Source organism: Panthera leo, chromosome C1 (genome assembly GCF_018350215.1).
Source record: "Panthera leo isolate Ple1 chromosome C1, P.leo_Ple1_pat1.1, whole genome shotgun sequence".
In the NCBI taxonomy this organism is placed as follows: Eukaryota; Metazoa; Chordata; class Mammalia; order Carnivora; family Felidae; genus Panthera; species Panthera leo.
In genome coordinates this window covers 72,297,137-72,317,818 of record NC_056686.1, presented here as the reverse complement: position 1 = coordinate 72,317,818, position 20,682 = coordinate 72,297,137, and positions in this window count along the sequence as shown.

Sequence of the window (20,682 nt, the reverse complement as noted above, 5' to 3'; positions counted from 1 at the left end):
TTACTGTTTGATATCACTTTAGATAAAAAGGCTGGATTTAGGACAATAGGAAAGGCATTTCTCAATAAATATTGAGACACTGAATTTTCTGTGACAAGTTTCTTTAACCTGTTATAAAACAATGTCAACCAAGTATAATAGATAAAGAAACTAAAATTCCCTGGTTCAGATTGTGTAATGAATAAGGTCTATCCCATTTTCTAACATAGATACATACACAGGAAATCCCTTTTCAACTAAACAAAATGGAGGACATGCATGAATAGCTGAAATGTTTCCCAAATGAGAACAGTATGTCCAGCCACAGAGTATCATGGGATTTATTTCTCAGTTCCTTGGAACAGTATTCCATTTTAGCAATGAATAGGCATCATTCACTCCAAGATAGAGGAATGATTAGATTTGCATTTGGAATTGTGGTAAATGTAATTTGGCTGGGGTGTACATTAACATAACCCTTGGAAAAAATGTTGATATTTACTTTACAGATCACTAATGCCAGTTTTCATCATTGTTTCTGTGTGGAACTGTAAAAGAAAAAAGTCCTTCTAACAGTAAAAAAATGAGTTAAAGATTAGTATATCTAGTACATACTCACTAATTATGTTGATGAGGTCAGTGTTTCTATGGAAATACAACCTCATTTATGCACACACCCTTATTTTCATTTTACCTATTTCTAATTAAAATCTTCTTCAAAGATATTGTTTATTTGGCTAACTTAACCCAGGACCACACTTTTAATATATTCTGTTGAATATTTATTTATTTCTTCCTTTAATGCTGAGCCAACAGGTATGATATAAATTGTTCTCAGTCAGTCAGGATCATCATTCCACATTACTGATGATATTAGTCTTTAAGACAGTTTTGCCTTCTGGCATTGTTAAGTTGTATATATAGTGCAGTTGTCCTTAAATTTAAGACTCTGAGGGGCGCCAGGGTGGCTCAGTCGGTTGAGTGTCCAACTTTGGCCCAGGTCATGATCTCATGGTTCGTGGGTTCAAGCCCCACGTCAGGCTCCATGCTGAATGCTCAGAGCCTGAAGCCTGCTTTGGATTCTGTGTCCCGCTCTTTCTCTGCCCCTCCCCCACTCATGCTCGCTCTCTCTCTGTCTCTCAAAAAGTGAATAAAGATTTAAAAAAAAAATTAAGACTTTGAGAAAATTATGCTTTTTGAAAAAAAAAAAAAGCTTCTATGACCCAGTAAGAAAAAGCAAAACAATCCAGTAGGAAAACAAAACAAATGAACAGGCATTTCACAGAAAAGGAATCACAAATGGCTCATAAACATATGAAAAGATTCTCAATTTCTTCGTGATCAGAAAAATGCAGATTAAAACCACAATGAGTTACCACTATCCATCACCACTATAAGAAATCTTACAGAACCAAATGTTACTAAGGATATGGAGCTATAGAATAGAACTCTTTTATCCTGCTAGTGGACGTATCAATTTGTGTAACCCTATAAAAAGACAATTTGTTATTATCCAATAAAGCTGAATATGTACAATTTTTACAACCCAGGAACTCCACTCCTTGGTACAAATCCTAGAGAAAATCTTACACTATGTAGAAGATGTATATGGAATGTTTCTGACAGCATGGTTCATAATAGAAAACTGAAACAACCTAAATACGTACGTTGTAGAAAATATAGATGAATTCTAGTGTATTGTACACTGCAATACTATCCTGCAATGAAAATTAATATAACTATATACATTAATATGAATGTGTTATAAACAATGTTGAGGGGAAGAAAAGAAGTTTCAAAAGGATACATACAACAATTACTCAATTTATAAAGTTACAAAGCTGGCTAGACTAAACATATGTTTTATAGGGATATATATATAGGTTTGGTCCACTTATAAAGAAAAGCAAAGAAATAAATAAAAAATTATTTAAAGTGTGTTTACATAAAAGGAGGGCAGGTAGGAGTGTGATTACAGAAGGACACATAGAGGGATTCGGAGGAATGGTAATGTTCTATTTCTTCAGTATCATTTCATTCAACCAGTATTTATTAAATGCCTACTATGTGCCAAGCACTGCTACAAGTACATGGGGTACAAGAGCCCCTCATGGAGAATATATTCCATAAGGAGAGACAAAAAAGTAAATAGTGTATGTAATACATTATTAGATTATTATCACGTTAAAAGGTGATAAGTTCTATGGAAAAAATAAGAACGTGTGGGGGTTAAGACAGATCAGAGTGGGTAAAGAAGGTTGAAAATTAAGTGGAGTGGTAAGGGTACACTTCATTGAGAAGGTGATGATTCAGCCAAGATTTAAAAGAGTTAAGAGAATAAGCCACATTAATATCTGGGGGAGTTGCGTGTTAAGGAAAGGGAATCAACAGTGCAGTGGTCTTAATATGGCAATATGCCTGGTATCTTTGGGGAGAAGTGGTGAGTACATTGCAGCTGAAATAGAATAAACAATATAGTCAGAGAGGTAGAGCTGTCAGTAGTGCTGTGTAGAGTATTTTGTGCTAGGTCAGGAATCGGCAAACTTTCTATAAAGGGTCAAATAGTAAATATTGTAGGCTTTATCGACCATAGGGTCTCCATTGCAAATACTCAACTCTGCTGTTTTAACATGAAAGCAGTCATAGACAATATGTAGTGAACAGACATGGTTATATTCCAATAAAACTTTAAAGAAATTGATGGTGAGTAGATTTAACCTCCAGGCTCTGGTTTGCCAAACTCTATGCCAGGTGATATGGGAAGCCATTGTAGGTTTTAAGCAGAATAGCTAGCAGCAAGTTCTGACTTAGTCATATGCAAGGATCATTCTGGTCATTGTGTTTGAAAATAGATTGTAGGGGTGCTTGGGTGTCTCAGTCAGTTAAGCATCTGACTTTGGCTCAGGTCATGATTGCACAGTTTGTGGGTTCAAACCCCACCTTGGGTTCTGTGCTGACATCTCAGAGCCTGGAGCCTGCTTTGGATTCTGTGTCTCCTTCTCTCTCTGCCTTTTACCAGCTCATGCTCTGTCTCTATCTCTGTCTCTCTATCTCTCTTAAAAATAAATAAACATTTAAAAAATTAAAAAAAATAGATTGTAAAGAATGCCAAGGGTGGAAGCAGGGATATCTTATCTCGCAGGCAAGAAATGATAGTGGCACATCTCAATTGATGGCACAGTTGAGGTAAGGAGAAGGTATCCATTTTTCTGCTTTTGAAAGTAGAAGTAACTATATTTGCTAATTGATTGGATATGTGTGTGAGTGAAAAGTCAAGGATGAATGTAAAATTTTTGGCTTAAGCATCATTTAAGGAGAGAAATACCCTTTGTGGTAGCACATTATTTTTAAAATTGTATATTGTGTTTTATCTACTTTTGTGTCTGCTATACTTAACAGTCTTTTTGCTTTTTTTTTTTTTTTTTTTAAGAAAACATGTTCCATCAAAGGTCTGGTGTTTTATTAAGGAGACTGACTAACCAAATTTTACTTTCTTATCCTATTTTACTAAGCAGAAAATTCTGTTTTCCTTCTCTTCTGTGTACATTTTCCCCCAAGCATATGAACTGCCAGAAATAGCACAAAATGACTAGACTGACCTAGGAGAGGAAGAAGTAAAATGTCTAGAATAAATGGAAGCTTAAGAATCAAGAAGAGAGTCTTTCATAAGCATTGTGATCTTTTTCACCCACCATTCTCTTGAAACCATTTGCATGTAAGGGGACATCAACAGCACTACAAAAAAGGAGGGAAGGGAAGGAAAGTGGCAGAAAGGGTAAGTGTGGAGAGAGAAAGGGAAGGAGAGAAGGAAAGAAGGAAAATCCAAAGGACTCCTGGCCCTGTGGAGATGTCATGAAAACAATATCTATAGTTGATGAGAAGAAATTTTCTGTTAGATAAATTTCATTTCTCCCAACGTTACTTAAAGGACAAAAAAGAAGCTCAGGAAAGGGAAAAAAAACAAGATCCATTTCTGGGACCCTATAATGAAGTTCCTGCCGTGAATTCAGTAATGCTTTGATGACAGTGGTGAATCCATTTACAGTGAAATTATATCATAGAGAGAGGCAAAGAATTGGGGTTTTCAGTATCATTCAAAAGAAGCAGAACAATGTGCTTTATAGAAGTTCAAAAGATTTGTGTAGATCTTGGAATTTTGAGGAAAGGAAATATGGTTAGAATTGAAAATGATTCTTGCTCCCACAGGAATTTATCATTTAGAGGGAAAAGACTAATTCATACAAAAGCAAAGTGAAGGAGGTGGGTGGGAATACGGAACTACCCCAGCAGTTCATTCGCATTGGAGCACTGATGCTCTGGTATGGGTTGTTTCTAAGTTCCGGCACCTCCTGAGGCTCCTGAGGCAGAGGGTAGAAAGAATGTTTACGAACTATTTCTGGTCTAGAGCAGGCCTTCCAGCCCCATCCCACATTTCATCTGGTCAGTCAACACCATCCAATCTTAACATCCATAACATTCTGAGAATCAGGGTTCACCCTCCACTAAGATTCCAGTCCAGACCCAGGTTTGAGAGCAAATAAAGGTGTCTTTCCCTGACATATCTGAGACAAGCAGAGGTACCCCAGTGAAAGATTCAAACTAAGCCAGAAGGTGTGCTGGGGAACCGAGACAAGAAAGACTTCAGAGTTCAGCACTGGGTTGATGAGAATGAGCACAGTTTAGGCCAGGATAAGAAGGGAGGTGAGAGTGGGAGCTGAGAGACTGTTGAACATCTGCTAGTGTTTGCAGCTGATTTTATGGTTTTGTGTGGGTGTGTTAGCCTGTTAGCCTGGCTTTAAAGTATCAGGGGTGGGGCAGCCACTTGGCACAGACTGGAGCCACATGGACCTCCACTGTGGAGTGGAGAGACAAGGCTGGGAAAGGACTCGTGGGACCACTCACTTTTTGGGACTGTGCACCAGAAGCAGGTGAAGACATTTTAAAATAGGAAATGTGAGAGGGAAAAAAAAGGGAGAAAAGAAGTATTTGGTATAACTACATGAATATGGGCCTTGATGTTTCATTCCACCTTCTCCACTTACTAGATGTATGTCTTTATACAAATAATGTAAAATTCCTGAGCCTAAATTGCCTCATACTTAAGATTGAGAATACAATACCCAACTCACAGTTATTGACATGATTACATATAATAATAATATTACATATAAATATATATGAATTATATATATATAAATTGACTTGCATAATGCTTGCTATATAATTGGTGCTCAATTATTGGTAGTTCCCTTCTTCCTTTCTTTTCATTGTCATGTCTCTTGACAAATGATCACATTAGTTGGTAAGTGATTATTTGTTGAGAGATATTTGTATAAAAATGTAATATGAACTATGGACTTCAGTTAACGATAATATATTAATATTAGTTTATAACAAATGCACCACTAATGCAAGATGTCAATAATCAGAGAAATTGTGTGTAAGGGGAAGAGGTATATGGGAACTCTTTGTACTTTCCACTCAATTTTTCTGTAAACCTAAATCTGCTGTAAAAAATAAAGCTTATTAATATTTTTTAATGTATGAGGCAGTATAAGTGAAGACACAGAAGTTAAAGACATGGTCTGTGTTCTCTAGAATTTTATAGTTTAGTTGAAAATACCTGTACAAAAAGGGGAAAGCTAGTTTGTGGGGCAAGGATTACCTTTTTAAGAGGTTAAACAAAATTTTCTCAACAGCAGATTTGTTGACATTTGGGCCAGAAAATGCCTTATATTCAGAGGTGTCAGTGCCTTTTAGGAGGTTTATCAACATGTCTCCAGATCTTGCCATATGTCCCCTAAAAAATTGCTCCTGGATGAGAATCACTTAGCTATACAAGAACCCCTCTTCTTTCATCCTCACCTCCCACTGATCTATCAGCAAGTCCTAGATTATCTCACCCTTGCTTGTCTTGGATCTTATTTTGTACCACGAGATTTGCCATTGTAGGGTCAGCATCATCTCTTGTCTAGACCACCCCAATCAAGCGCTGGATCACCCTACCTGATCTCCCTGCTTCTACATTATCTCCTTCGATTTATTTTCCTTACTATTTTCCAATAGTCATTTAAAAACATAAGCCCAAAGCATATCACCACCCCCCCCCCCCACCCCCCGTTTAAAACTCTCTTGGACAGAGATTCTTGACAGGCTGTGCGCAGGATTTGTAAGGGAACCATATGAGCATTACTGAAGCCTGGGTCCCATTCCTTAAAATTCTGATATAATTGGGCATCAGGATGTTCTTCTGAATTTTAATCTTGGTATTTTACACTGCCCTATCTTTCAGTTCATTAATTCTCTATTCACCCATGTCTAATCTCTGTTGAATCTATGTATTGAAATTTTAATTTCAGTTACAGTATCTCAGTCCTAGAATTTCCATTTAATTCTTCACTATCTTTTTATGTATTGAACATACTAATCATAGATATTAGAGGTATTAGATGGGTACTTTAAAATAACTGAATTACCTATAGGTTTATTTTCTTTTGATTTTTATTAATTTGGTTTTTAAAACTAAGTGCAGGCAAACTGCATTAAAAGTTACAGTCTCTTAATGATGTCATTTCCTCTGAAGAGAGTTAATACGTCTTCTGGCCAATATATACAGAGTCAGAAGATCATAGTGATCCTGTTAAGGGCTGGTTTTGGACTTTGTTGGGGCTGGTCTATTTTAATTGTGCCCTCATCCCTGAGTGTGTCCCCTCTTCCTAAAGGGTAGCTCTTCTCTGGCTTATGAAACTGCAAGGTATTTATCTAGGACTCAGCACCTTGGTGGGGGATTCCAACCTGGATCTCCCTAGCACTGCATGGACACTGAAGTCTGCTCAGCAATATAGCCTTCATTTGTTGCTTTTTGCTGAGTGTCTTGGAGCCTTGCCCTGTACATGCACAGCTTAGCAATGATCCAATACTTTAAGGGGGAATTGCACAACACTTTAAGGTTTTTTACAGTTCTTACCTCTCTGGGATTTCGCCTTTCAAGGAAAAATGCCAATGTGAATATGAAGCCGTATTTCCCTTCTCTCAGGAATTAGTCCCTCAAGTCCTACCAGAGTTGGGTTCTTTCCAATGACTTCACACAGTTGTGTACTTTGTTTAGCTTTTAAAGTTATTTTCAGTAGAAAGATCACTTTAATTCAAGCTACTCTATCATGTCTGGTACCAGAAGTCCTGGCATTAAGATGTTTTAAAGCTTTCCAGGAGATTCTAAAGTATAGCCAAGATTGAAAACCACGGATGATGGTTTAACGTTGTGTTTAGATTTAACAATTTGCAACAGTTTGCCTTGGCCTATAAATTCCACAAACACCAGGGACTTCTCTGCCTTATTTACTGTTATATCTGTATCATCTAGAACACTATCTGGCACATAGTCAGTTGGGTTGGCTAATAAACAGTAGAAACATTAATATAAAGCCTATTACAAAAATAATATACTGAACTATACATTTAAAAAATGGTTAAATATTTTATGTGTATTTTAACCAAGAAATAAAGGGAGAAGACTCTAAAACAAAGTTATCACAAAGAAATGCTCCATTTTAAGGACAAATGAGGAGTCTACACAAGGCAAAGTGTAATGGTTTGGAAAAACTGAACAGACTAGGGCCTAGTCATAAAAATATCTCCAAATAAAAAGTAACTTAATGTCTCATCTCTCTATACAAGTCTAAGCTTGGGGTATTTCTCTAACTGAACTGAGGTCAACAGAGTATGAAGGATGGCTTTTTAATGATGCCATAAAATGTGTAGGTCAGTGTTAAACATTTCACTTCTGTGGGCCAATGATCTCAGAGAGACATTGCAAAAAAAATGGCTTTAGCTAATGTGAAATAATAGAAAATATATGTTGGTTTCTACTAGAAAGTATTTGGTTTCTACTAGAAGTTCCTGGTGCAGAGCTCCTAAAACCCTTGTAATTTCCTAAGTGATAAGAACACTAGGAGCATCTTTTGTTCTAATATTTGGTCTTTGACCCCAGTTCATGACACAGACCTTGTCTGACATCCTTGTCATTTCCTGGTTGATAAGAGTGTCTTTAGTTCTAATGAGGTGACTCTGGGTAGGCTCCTGAAATCAGGGCTTGTCACCAAAAGACCAGGCCATGATTTGAAGCTTGGAACTTTCAGATCTATCCTCCTTCTCTTGAAAAGGGGGAAGGGCTTAAAATGGAGTTAATGATGGCCTATGTGATAAAGCCTCCATAGAGGGTTTGGAGAGTTTCCAGGTGGATGAACACATCCATCGGGGAGAATAACATACCCTAGTCCATGGGGAGGGAAAATCCTGCACTTGAAATCCTCCCAGATCTAGCCCTATTCATCTCTTCACCCAACTGTCATTTCTGTCCTTTATCACATCCTTGAATAAACTGGTAGAAGGCATAAGTAAGTATTTCCATGAGTGCCATTAGCCCCTCTAGCAAATTAATCAATTCTGAGGAGGGGGTCATGGGAACCCCCAATTTGTAGCCAGGTCAGATGGAAGTTGTGTGTAACCTGGGGACTGTCATCTGAGATGGGGTGGGTACAGTCTTGTGGGACTGGGCTCTTAATCTGTGGGATCTGGCACTGTCTCCACGTAGAGAGGGTTAGAATTGAGTTAAATTATAGGAATCCATCTGATGTCATGAAGAATGGCTCGGTGTGGGAAAAAACCTGCACACATTTGGTGACCAGAAGTGTCAGAAGTGAAGTGTCCTATGTGAAAGTAAAATTAGAGAAAGAAAGGAGGTAGCTGGACTGATTTTTTTTTTTTTTTTCTTTTAGAGCTAAGAAGAGTCAGCAAACTCCAAGAACATGGTTGGCAGTTAGAAAAAATGCAGATTAGAGGAACCAGCTGGTTTAGCATTTGAATTTGCTAAAGTGTGAACTCAAATCAAAGCCAGCTGAAATGGTCAAAACTAAACTAAACAACTAAACTAAACTAAACTAAACTAAATGTGCAGTCAGGATCTCAGAGCTTAACGAGATTAAGAGAAGGTGGGGCAGCATTCTGCTCTTAATGTAGGTCCTACAACTTGAATTGACATTGACATAAGAAAAAGAGGGACAGCATATATATGCTACCTGAGGCCTGCTCTAGCCCCATGTACTTTTACATCTTGTGTTGGGCTCTTGCAATTTGTCAGCTGGAGGTTTTTTCAGGTTGCTTCAGAACCTCAGAGTGACTAGTAACAGGTGAGGTGCTGAAATGCCTTGGTGGCACTTACTATTCTAAGTTATTCTGTAGTATAAAATCCTCCTCCTTCTTCCTCCTTGAAATTTTTAGTCTGTTATGATCACAAACATATGCATGCAAAACAATCTTAAAAGTCAGGGTGGGGCTGCCTAGCCCTTTGTGGAGCTTATTACCAATAGCTCAAAGGTTAAACGTCACAAACAGGAGTAAAGACATCTGGTAGGTAGCCTAGAACTGATAGTTTTAAAATTTCAACTGTATATGTAGGGATTTAGTAAAATGAACAGTGGGATTAATTTATGTGGAAATGTGTTTTCTTGGGGTCCTTGGAGGGAGGTGAGGTTTGGGAAAGGAGGGAGGGGATTTCTGGTTGAAGCCCAGGGATGACCAGCTCTGTATTACCCTCCTCTTTTTATGGTGCTGACACTTCAGGGCTTCCATCATGGCTGTAATCTATATTGGGCATATGTCATTAAAATGAGAGCTATAGCTTCGAGAAACCATGATACTGACAGGCTGAATCCATTGCCTCTGACTGAATCCAAAGACCTTTGTATTAGTTTCCTAGGGCTACCATAACAAAGTACCATAAACTGGGTGGCTTAAGACATCAGAAATGTATAGTCTATCAGTTCTGGAGGGTAGAATTCTTACATAAGTTGTAGGTAAGTCCATGTTCCTTCTGAAACCTGTGGGAGAATCCTTCCTTGCCTCCTCCTAGCTTCTGGTAGTTTGGCAGCACCTTTTGCATTTTTTGGCTTGCAGCTGCATAATTCCAGTATCTTGCTTTATCATCACATGACATTCTCCCTGTATTCCTGTGACCATCCTCTTATAAGAACATCAATCATATTGGATTAGGGGCCTACCCGACTCAAAAGAATGACCTCATCTTAACTAATTGCATCTGCAGTGACCCTATTTCCAAATAGGGTCACATTCTGAAGTACTTCAAAGATATGTTAGGACTTCAACATATATTTTTTGGAGGGACACAATTCAACCCATGATGACCCTAATGTGGGCAACCAGAGATGAGAAGAAAGAAACTATTTCCTTAGTGATGGAACCTAGTTCTGTATTAATAACATTCCACTGGGATAGAGACATGTGTCTGCATGAAACATAGCTCATTTTCTCTGCAGGGCTCCCTCCTCCTTTCCCCATATTTGACCCCTCTCTGTTTAATGATTTGCAAAGGAGACATACTACCCAATGGTGATAGTGCAAAGCTTTTCTTGACTGAAAGAAAGCCTGTATTGATATTTATAGGGAGTTATTGACCCAGACTTAATGTTTTCTACCACTTCCAAGGACTCAGGCTTCAGGATGAAAATCTACTATTCTGAGTGAGCCCAACGGTGGAAATGAGAAAGTAATCTTTTTTTATCTGCCTTTCCAATTTGTTTGCCAAGGTCACGTCTCCCTGTGATAGAAGCCATTCACACTTCACATACCAGCCAGTTGACTATGACTCTGAGGTTATTAGAAAGAGAGATGGGAGAGAAACTGCCAGATATATTATTTTTCTGACTGTCTGGAAGAAAAGACCACTAAGATCTTTCTTAGGAAAGAGCGTTTATTCCCAGAACTCTCTCACACACCTCCTTGTTGGTGAATATTTGAAATTTGATGAGTTGAAAAACAAACATCCAATTTATAGCACTGCTTTTAACCTGGATTTCTTCAAGGGCAATAAATAGCCAGCTGTGTATGAAATTGTTAGGGACAGCAGAGGAGGATATTTACATAACAGTAGAGCTTAATTTGCATATGTCTACTCCAATTATGTTGGCTGTTCTAAGGCAGCTTTCAAAGTTAAAACTGCCCTTATTTCTTCCCTGATTTCTTTCTTCCCTGAAGCTTGGCAAGCAACGCAATGCAATGGCAAGAGCATAGGTTCGGGAGTCAGAAAGACATATGTTTGAATCCAGATCCCTTGAATTCTGGTTGTCAACTTGGGCAACTCCTAAGTCTCAATTTCCATATTTGTAAAATGTGTAAGTCAAGTTTCTCAGGCGTCAAAGGCTGTGCTGTGGACTTGTCAGAGGAGTGTGCTCATAAATCCCACAGTTCCTAATTCAAATCCCCTAGTCATTTTCCTTAAGCTCACTGAGCCTCAGTTCCTTCATCTTTAAAATGAGGGAGGATAATAGGATCTATCTGTAGAGTGGAAGAGATTGGTAAAGAAGGTAGTTTAGACCCTTTCTTAGTTATAAAGTAGAAAGCATCCTCTTGTTGATATTTGTGCATTAACTAAATGAATTTATTGAAATGATTTTGGGCTGAGTGATATCTATGGGTCTAAATATGAATATTGTTTCATTCATACATGTAGAGGCATGTGTGCTGTTCTAAGTAGAGAATTATCCCTCGGCTTGAAACATGCTGTAGAATCATTACATTCCAGGGAGAGAATAGGTGTTTGTTTTCTCTCTGCCTCTCTGCTTTTTGTTTCCATTGTCCTGTGTCCCAGAGATTTTGAATACAGGGCATGTCCTTGGCGGAGAGGGCATAATGACATTTGGAGTCTGTTAAACTCTGTATCCTGGGTAGGATTTTTTGGACTCTAACCAAATGTCAAACATGGAATAAATGCTTTATCAGACATCAGCAGTCCTTCCACCTCTCCTTCGCTCACCCCAACTTCACTCCACTCCATGACTAACCCAAGCTCAGCGTGGAAGAACATGGGATGGATAAAGACTGATCTGGTACTAGGGGGACTGTTCCAGGATCACCTCACCTGAAGCACATCCTGGTCCATTCAGAGGGTACTTAGGGAATGGAATGAAGTTTTCAAACCCCAGAGTGCCTTCTGTGAGGTAGAGATGAACCCCTTCAGGAAACTGCGGACCAAGACAATCCCACCCTGAATCATGATAATAAACCATACGGCAGAGTCCTCTTAGCCTCTGGACTCTGCCTCCGTGTTGGCCTTCCAGGCTTCCTAACCTGCATCTTCCTGTACTGCCTGCCCTGTATTTTCAGCCCTTGTGCTTAGAGGCACAGATGCCTTTTGTATAGTAAGCTGTAAAAGGGCAGCTCGGATGTCACTTGTCATTATTTTCACAAGGAGAATTCTGGCTTTCATAGAAGCTGTGGGTTTGACAGTTTCCCAGCATTCCTGGCAGTAACTTTTTCTTTTTCTTCCACAGCTTAAAGCTACTCTGCTCTCTTTTCTGCCTCACTGTTACATTCATTAGGAACTATGTTGTCACAGTTGCTTTCTCTATTTTTGATATTCACTTAAGTTAAAACATCAGACTTGTTCTGGCATGGAGTTGTCCCAAATTAGAGAGAAAAGCAACAGAGTGGTCAGGAGTAAAATCCCAAATCTTCAAAACACTGTTAATCTGCCAAATTTAACTATTCTATGGCAGTGAATGGGCAGGTTTTCCACTTGTGAATTTGGGAAGAAAGTTAATTTCCACCTCTGGATCTATGATCAGATTTCATTTGTCTGGTGTGTTTAATTTAACTAATGGTTACTGAGCACCTACTGTGTGCTAGGTCTAAGGATTTCAGTTGAATAAAGTATCAACCTTATTCTCAGGGCTTATTGCCTTTCAGACATTGAGTCGAGATATGCCAGTTCAACCATGCAAAGTCACAGTCCCCATGCTGTTTGATAAACTGAATCCTGAACATATGTAACTGAGAATATGATCCATGTTCAGTCCTCCAAAATGAACAGCTAAGCCTCGCGAGGCAGGAGCGAGACCTCCTGGGATTGCGGAGCATCTAGGATCATATGGGTAGTGGTAACTCCATTTGACACCTGTGTGGCACTTTAGAGTTTGTAAATATTCTAATAACTAACCTCTGTAATGTGATCAGGATAGATGCTATTGCCTTACCCATTTTATTGATAACAGAATTGAGGCTCAGATATGTCACAGGGCTCTCTCAAGGGCAGGCAACAAGGAAAGAAGTGACAAAGCTAGGACTAGAGCTAAGGTTCTGACAATTTTCTCTCCTGTTTTTCTTGCTACAATTTATTTAAGCCCAATAAGCTGATAGCAATAATCTAAAACAATATTCTCATAAATGTTTATGATAGAGAGGGGGAAATGCTACTTTAATAAATAACTTGCAACTGGACACTGAAAATAACATCTCTACATCAAACTCTCTTTTTAGAACAAGGCAAGAAATAAAATTAAAAGAAAAAAGCAAAAAAGGAAATGTGAGATGATATAAGTCGGTGGTTAAGAATCCACTTTGGGCAAGTTGGTGAATTTAGTAAACTTCCATTTGTTCACCTATGAAATAAGAATGATATTAATACCTATTTCATACATAGTAAATATTCAACAAATAGTAGCTCTAAGTATTGCTATCATCATTATAAGTGTAATTATACTAAAGAAAATAAAATCTTAAGCAACTCTGACTGAGCCTTCTGGAGGACACTAAAAGTCAACCCCGGAGTTTCTCAACCAGGACCTGTCCTTGGTCCTTTTTGCTTTGGAAAGACATTTGCCCAGAAAGGTACTGCTCATGAGGCATTTAGGAAAGGAGAGTGGAGGTAAGAAAATTAAAATTAGCCACAGTTTTGCTCGATGAGGCTAATTTTCTTTTAAAGTCGCAATCATCTCTAGTGATGTGTCAGCGCAATTACATGTTTGGGTATTTGGAAATTGAGTACCTTTCTACATAATTGGATTCTGAGGTAGAGGCTGCCATCTGCCTCAACTGGGACCTGTGATTTGATAGTGTCGGGATTGAGGCAGGGAGTTCACCCTCCATCTGCTTCGGGATCTCTCTCCCAGGACATGCACTGTGAGTGAGTGACTCACTACCTTAAACAGAGATGCTGAACAACAGCATCAGCAATGACAGTGAACACAGCTTGTGGACTTCCAAGGAACCTGTAGCTTAACAAGTCACATGCGTGCGGCTCCTGGGTGGCTCAGTCTGTTAAGCCTCCATTTCTTGGTTTTGGCTCAGGTCATCATCTCACGGTTTTTGAGTTTGAGCACCAGGTCAAGCTCTGTGCTGGCAGGGCAGAGCCTGCTTGGGGTTCTCTCTCTCCCCCACTCTCCCTGCCTCAGTTGCGCTGTCTCTGTCTCTCTCGGAATAAATAAATACACTTAAAAAAAAAAAGTCACATGTGTATACCCTAAAGGAAGATAAAGCTAAACGGAAGAGGATCCAAGTTAACTGTCCTCTGAAATTATTTTGAATTGTGTAACTGAAATGTCAAAAGGCCATAGGCCTTTTAAAAGGCAGTTGCTAATTGTTTATGATGGAGTCTGGATAAGTTATTTTGCGTGGTTTTTCCTAATTAAGAGATCCAAACAAAGTGGAAAGATTTTGATTCTTCTGATAGTTATTTTTGACCTGCACTGTGCAGGAGGGGTAGGGATACTGTGGTTTTGAAAGGGCCTGGCCAGGAGCATTCGTTTACATGCCACAGCTATGTGCTGGTTTGCTCCCGAAGCCCTTCCCCAAGGAGCCACCTACAGTATCAGAGGGTCAAAGTTTATTTTGGATTGAATAAAAATGAGGCATGTGAGCTAACACATATAACCATTTTTGTGTGTGCAGGAACCACAGTCTTTTCCATTTCCTCTTTAAAACTGAGGACTGGGAAACTCATCAAGGAGACAAATTCATTCATTTTAAACATGTTATATAACTCAGGATTGTGAGATCAGGAAATGAAATGGAAAAGCCATTTCTGCCATCAGGCTTGTAGCAATCTGTGGTGGGGTTTTACTATTTACTCTGTGTTGTTGGGAATCCTCGTGTGCCTTTACATTCACAAACTTTAATGTGATCACGTGTACTTGCTGTATTATGTCTGGATATTTACAAGCTTACTTGACAATCATTTATAGAAATTCTAAGCCTTTATCAAATTATGAAAATGGCCTAATCACTGGCATACATTATTCGGTACTTACAAAGCTATACACTTTTAATTAAGCTAAAATATTTTCCAAAGGGATCAAACATATCTGTTTTCCTATTTCCTTTTCACACCCATTACTTACAGAATGGAGAAAATTCCAGAAGTACTTTCATTCCCTACAGGAGATTATTTATGTGAAGAGGCATCTAGTCCAATTAGCTCTAATCCCATTAAATTAGGCAGCTATTTCTTTGGTGCCTTGTTATACGTACACTGTGGTGTAATGACAGATGCTTCATTGTGTAACTTGATGTATTCATTATTTTGGTTTCGATTACACTTTCCCAACTAAAGTCATGCTCTTTCCACTTTAGTTTCTCATGTTTCCTATTGACCTTTCTCCCCCAGCCCCCTTTGTAAGAGATGAAAGTCAAAATGCGTACATGTAGAATACAACATTGTTTCAATTTGTTTGAATTCTTAAGTGAAAACATTCACTCTAGAATTCACCATAAAGTGAAGCAAAATCCCAAAATAAGCTTTGGCAATGTTGTCATCAGGAAATTCCTATGGAACAAAGTCTAATATCTGTGCCTATGAATGGGACACAGGCCTTTTCAGAGAGGCTAAAGCAGGATTCCTGGAATACAGTAAGTGGTCAATATATGGTTTTTTAATATTAAAAAAATATTTTTGTGGCAAGAACATTTAATATGAGGTCTACCCTCTTAAATGTTTAAGTGCATGATTTAATAATGTTAACCATAGGCACAATGTTGTAGAGTAGATCTCTAGAACTTATTCATCTTACGTAACTGAAATTTGTGGAGCTAAACCCTAGCGTCACCTGGGAGATCTGCCTGACTACAACAAAAAAGCAAGTTTGGGGAAATGAAGTGCCTAAAAAAGAAATGTGGTACATGATAGCCTGAGGATGTTGGCATCATCCCATGAGTTCACTTTAAATAAAGGAAAACGACAATTGAAAGAGAGAATTTGAAGAAATTTTCTATTGGATTGTGAATGTGTGCAAATCATACTACAGAGATTTGGGTTTTAAGTATCTATCATCTTTCCTTTAAAATATTACATCCTTTCAGGAGTTAGCACTTACCACTCCACTCTGAAGAAGGTAAGTAAATACTATCTCAGCTCCAACAAGATGTGCTATTCCCCAGAGTCAAACAGGAACAATCAATATGATAAAAGCACAAGTTTTACTGCTACATTTCCCTTACCTTTCTCCAGGAGATTTGTATTTGCGTGGGTCAATTTTCTAATTTCTCTTGGTCACTATTACGTTTTGCATGTGAAGAATTAGGCAGTGCTAATTAGGAAGAAAAGAACTATATCATCACATCAAAAAATATAAAAGTTAACATAGTAATGGTAGAAGCACTAATTGGTAATGGTATTAGCATTAATTAGCCAGATTCTTCCTGAGTCTTACTTGGTCCCTCCCGTGAAACCAACGAAGAAAACGTTTAGAAGCTAATACAGTATGTTCTAGTTTACATCTAGTGAAGTGAGCAAAATGTAAATGTAGACCTCAGGATGATCACAAAACAATCATGTAATTAACATTTCATTCAAGAAACAGTATATCCAGCTTCCCATAAACCCATCTTGTGCTCATTCCCAACCACTGGCCCTTCTTTCTTCCTCTAAGGTAACCACTATCCCAAATACTTGCATGATAGTGTTTAAACTTTATGTAAGTGGAAACACAGTCTATACTATTTTGTGACAAGATTTTTCATTCAGTTGAAGATATAAGATTCATCCATGCTGTTTTCTGTATTTGCATTTTGTTCATTTCCCTTCCTATGTCATACTCTACTGTGTGAATATAGCAAATTTATTTATTCTTTCTACTAATGATGGACACTTGGGTTGTTTCTTAGTTTTGGTTATTATGAAGAGTGTTGCTAATGAACACTCACAAACATGTTTCATGGTATACATGTGCATGCCTTTCTGTTTGGTATACACCTAGAGTTGCAGGTGTATATAAGGTATGCATTCATTCAACTTCAGTAAAGAATGTTGTAAGTTTTTTAAGTGGTCGTACCAATTTTTACTTCCGCTAGTGGTGGTAAGTGTTCCCATTGTTCCACATTATGCCCAAACTTTGTAGTATCAATCTTTTACACTTTACTGATTCTTCTGGGTAGAGATATTTCATTATAGCTTTAATTTGCATTTTCCTGGTGAATAATGAAATTGAGTATTTTTTCATTTGTTTATCAACCATATGGATATCCTCTTTTGTAAAGCGCCTGTTCAAGTCTCTTGCCATTATTCTATTGAATATTTTGACTGTATTGTGTAAGGTCTTAAGTTTCACTATTTTTCATATTAATATCAATGGACCCAACAAATGTTATTGATAAGATCATTGTTTAACCACTGCTCCATTCGTGCTGCTTCATCATAATCAAGTGCCCATATATGTGTGGGTCCGTTTGTCCTTTTTCTATCCTGTCCACTGGTAGTTTCTCTATCCTTGAGCTATTACTATTACTACATTGTCTAAATTGCTATAGTTTTATAATAACTCTTTATATCAGGAAGAATAAGTTTTTTTCACACTTTGTGATGTTCCCAGAGTGTCTTAACCAATCTTAGTTATTTGCATCTCTATATACATGTTAGAATTAGCTTGCTTATTTCTACTGTACATACACACACAGGCGCGCGCGTGCACACACACACACACACACACACACACACACACACACAAAGTCCTAAGATTTTGTAAGAGATAGTATTGATTCCATTAGTTTCATATGGGAAAATGTCTTTAAATATCTTTAAAGTAGGTAATCTTCTAATTCATGAACATGGTAAATTCCTCTACTTATTTAGATCTTTTTAAAAAAATTTTCAGTAGTGTGTGTGTGTGTGTGTGTGTGTGTGTGTGTGGTCTGCACGTGCACGTGTGTATGTGTGTATATAAAGGTCATGCACAACTTTTCTTAGATTTCTTCCCGGGTATTTGATTTTTTATGTTTGCTATTGTGCATAGAAATTTTAAAATTTCCATTTTCCATTTGTTGCTGAAATGTAAAAGTCAATTAATTTAAATATTTTTACTTTGTATCCAATGACATTGCTAAGCTTCATTATTTATAATAATTTATCTGAGGGTTTTTATTTATTTGTATTTTTTTAAGTTTACTTATTTATTTTGAGACAGAGAGTGTGAGCAGGGGAGGAGCAGAGAGAGAGAGAGAGAGGGAGAGAGAGAGAATTGCAAGCAGTCTCCACGCTGTCAGTGCAGAGCCTGATGGGGGGCTTAATCTCAGGAACCATGAGATCATGACCTGACCTGAAATCAAGAGTTGAATGCTTAACCAACGGAGGCATCCAGGTGCCCCTACTTTTATTTTTTTTAAGTTTATTTATTTATTTTGAGACAGAGAGAGAGCATGTGCATGTGCACAAGTGGGGGAAGAGCAGAGAAAGAGAGAGAGAGGATCCCAAGGAGGCTCTATGCTGTCAATGAAGTTTTGCAGTTGCGTAAATCTAGCTTGACCATGACGTATTATCCTTTTTATATACTGTTGGATCTGTTTACTAGCATTTTGCTTAGGATTTTTATTCCTAAGTTATGAGGGGGATTGGCCTGTAATTTTTTCTTGTAATACACTGTCAGGTTTTGGTGGTAATTTATATTAACCTCCTAGTGGACACATCTCGTGCTTTTTCTCACTTGAAAAAGTAAGTGATCCAATATCAAGGAATGACAGGAAGCCTCTAGGAATAATGTCACACTCAAGAAACTGAGGTGTAAAGAAATGAATTCTAACAAACTATAGGAGCTTGTGAGTGCATCTTTCCCCAGTCAGAAATCCAGGTGAAAACACAGGCCAGATGATACCTTGATTGTAGCCTTCTAAGGCTCTGGGGAGAGAACTCAGATAAAACGGTCCCCAGACATTTATCCCACAGAAACTATGAGATAATAAACATGTATTATTTTAAGCTTCTAAGTCTGTGGTAATTTCTTATGTAGCAATAGGAAACTAATACACTTTCTGTCTCTTTTGACATGTCCCTTCATTATTTGAACACTTCTTTATTTTATGACCTAACGAGATGTTCCAGGCTTGGCTTATCCATTCTCTGAATAAACCAGGAATTAACCATTTTTCCAAGAAGTTCTAATTTCTTTTAGTAGAGAATGGAATTTAGAAAACAAGACCTTCATGCTAGGGGTACTCAATATTATTGGGGTGTCTTGTTCTTAGGCCTTCCCATTGGACAGAACTAGGGAATGTGTGTGGATGTGGGTACATTCACATTTATATTTATATTCATTCCTAGTTCAATCTATACATATTGAATCACACAAATTCACACCAAAACCCCACTTCTAATCTAGTACCAAAGGATTTATTCTAGTTTTCCTTCCTTATTTGTAACTGCCTTCTCTGACAGGAGAAACCTGGTTCTGTTCTTCTTCAATATGTTTCCTTATTGGATAAACCTCTTATGTCTGTAACCAGTCTCCCATCATCTTTATCATCCTCCATTTCTTGGATGCCTTCATCACCATGCTCAGTCCCCATTACCCAATTGGTTGAACTAGTGCCCTATCACCCTCAAAACACCTATTTTACTAATGGATTATGAACTGAGTTATCTAAGAAGAAAGAGATCTAGTTATTTTTGATTGAGCACCAGACATTGTATATGAAAAATTCTAGAGAGAATGTGAAGCTCAGGGTGATTTTCTGTCCCCCAGAGAGTATTTACATGGTTGTAGGCAACTAGGGACCCCATAAATGCCCATTCACCTTAATAAAAACTTGTGATTGAGATGATTTGAAACTAGACTTTCATCGGTACCAGGACCTGTTTCAAGCTGACCCTTACTTCTACTATCTAATGCAAAGCCTCTCCCTTTGGAAGTCCTTGAACTCCAGTTTTTGTCCCCTAACTCCATGATGCTGATAAGAGGTCTACTTGGCTTCTCAGATTTTCAGCTATGTTTTCCAGAATTGGAAGAAATCCCAAGGGAGAAAAGGGCTCTAATACCATGCTATCTAAATCTATTTCTTCTAGATATTACCCCCATAATTCCTTACTACCTTGTTAGCTCTTTGGTGTATTCAAGCAATTTTTTAAAGTATGTTTTGTCTATTCTACTAGTTATTATCACTAGGAGATTGTCCCAAGTTACCTGGTATGCCATTTTTTGGTGGCTTCTTATTTTTAAGCTAACATATAGTCAATATTTACTATGTTCTTAGCACCACTTAAGTATGAAGTGCTTAAGTATGAAGATATGCTTTATCTCATTTAATTTTACAACTACTTATGAGATAGATGCTATTATTATCCCATTTTACAATTGGGAATCCAGAGCTTAGTGGTATTCAGCGGCTGGCCCAAGGTCATACAGCAATATATAGAGGTCAACTCAGGTCTATCTGACTCCAAAGCCTAAAATTTAAAACACGGAGCTGAGCTATTTCCTACCATTAATCTTCATAACCCAGAAACAAAACACCCTATAGAGGGAGTATTAGATATTAGTCTATCAAGACAATTTTGAAAGGGAAGACAAGAACAGAGACATTTTCTTTATTGCTTAAATGACTCTGACAGGACCAAAAATAAGCTTTCAAGTTTGGACCCAAGGTACA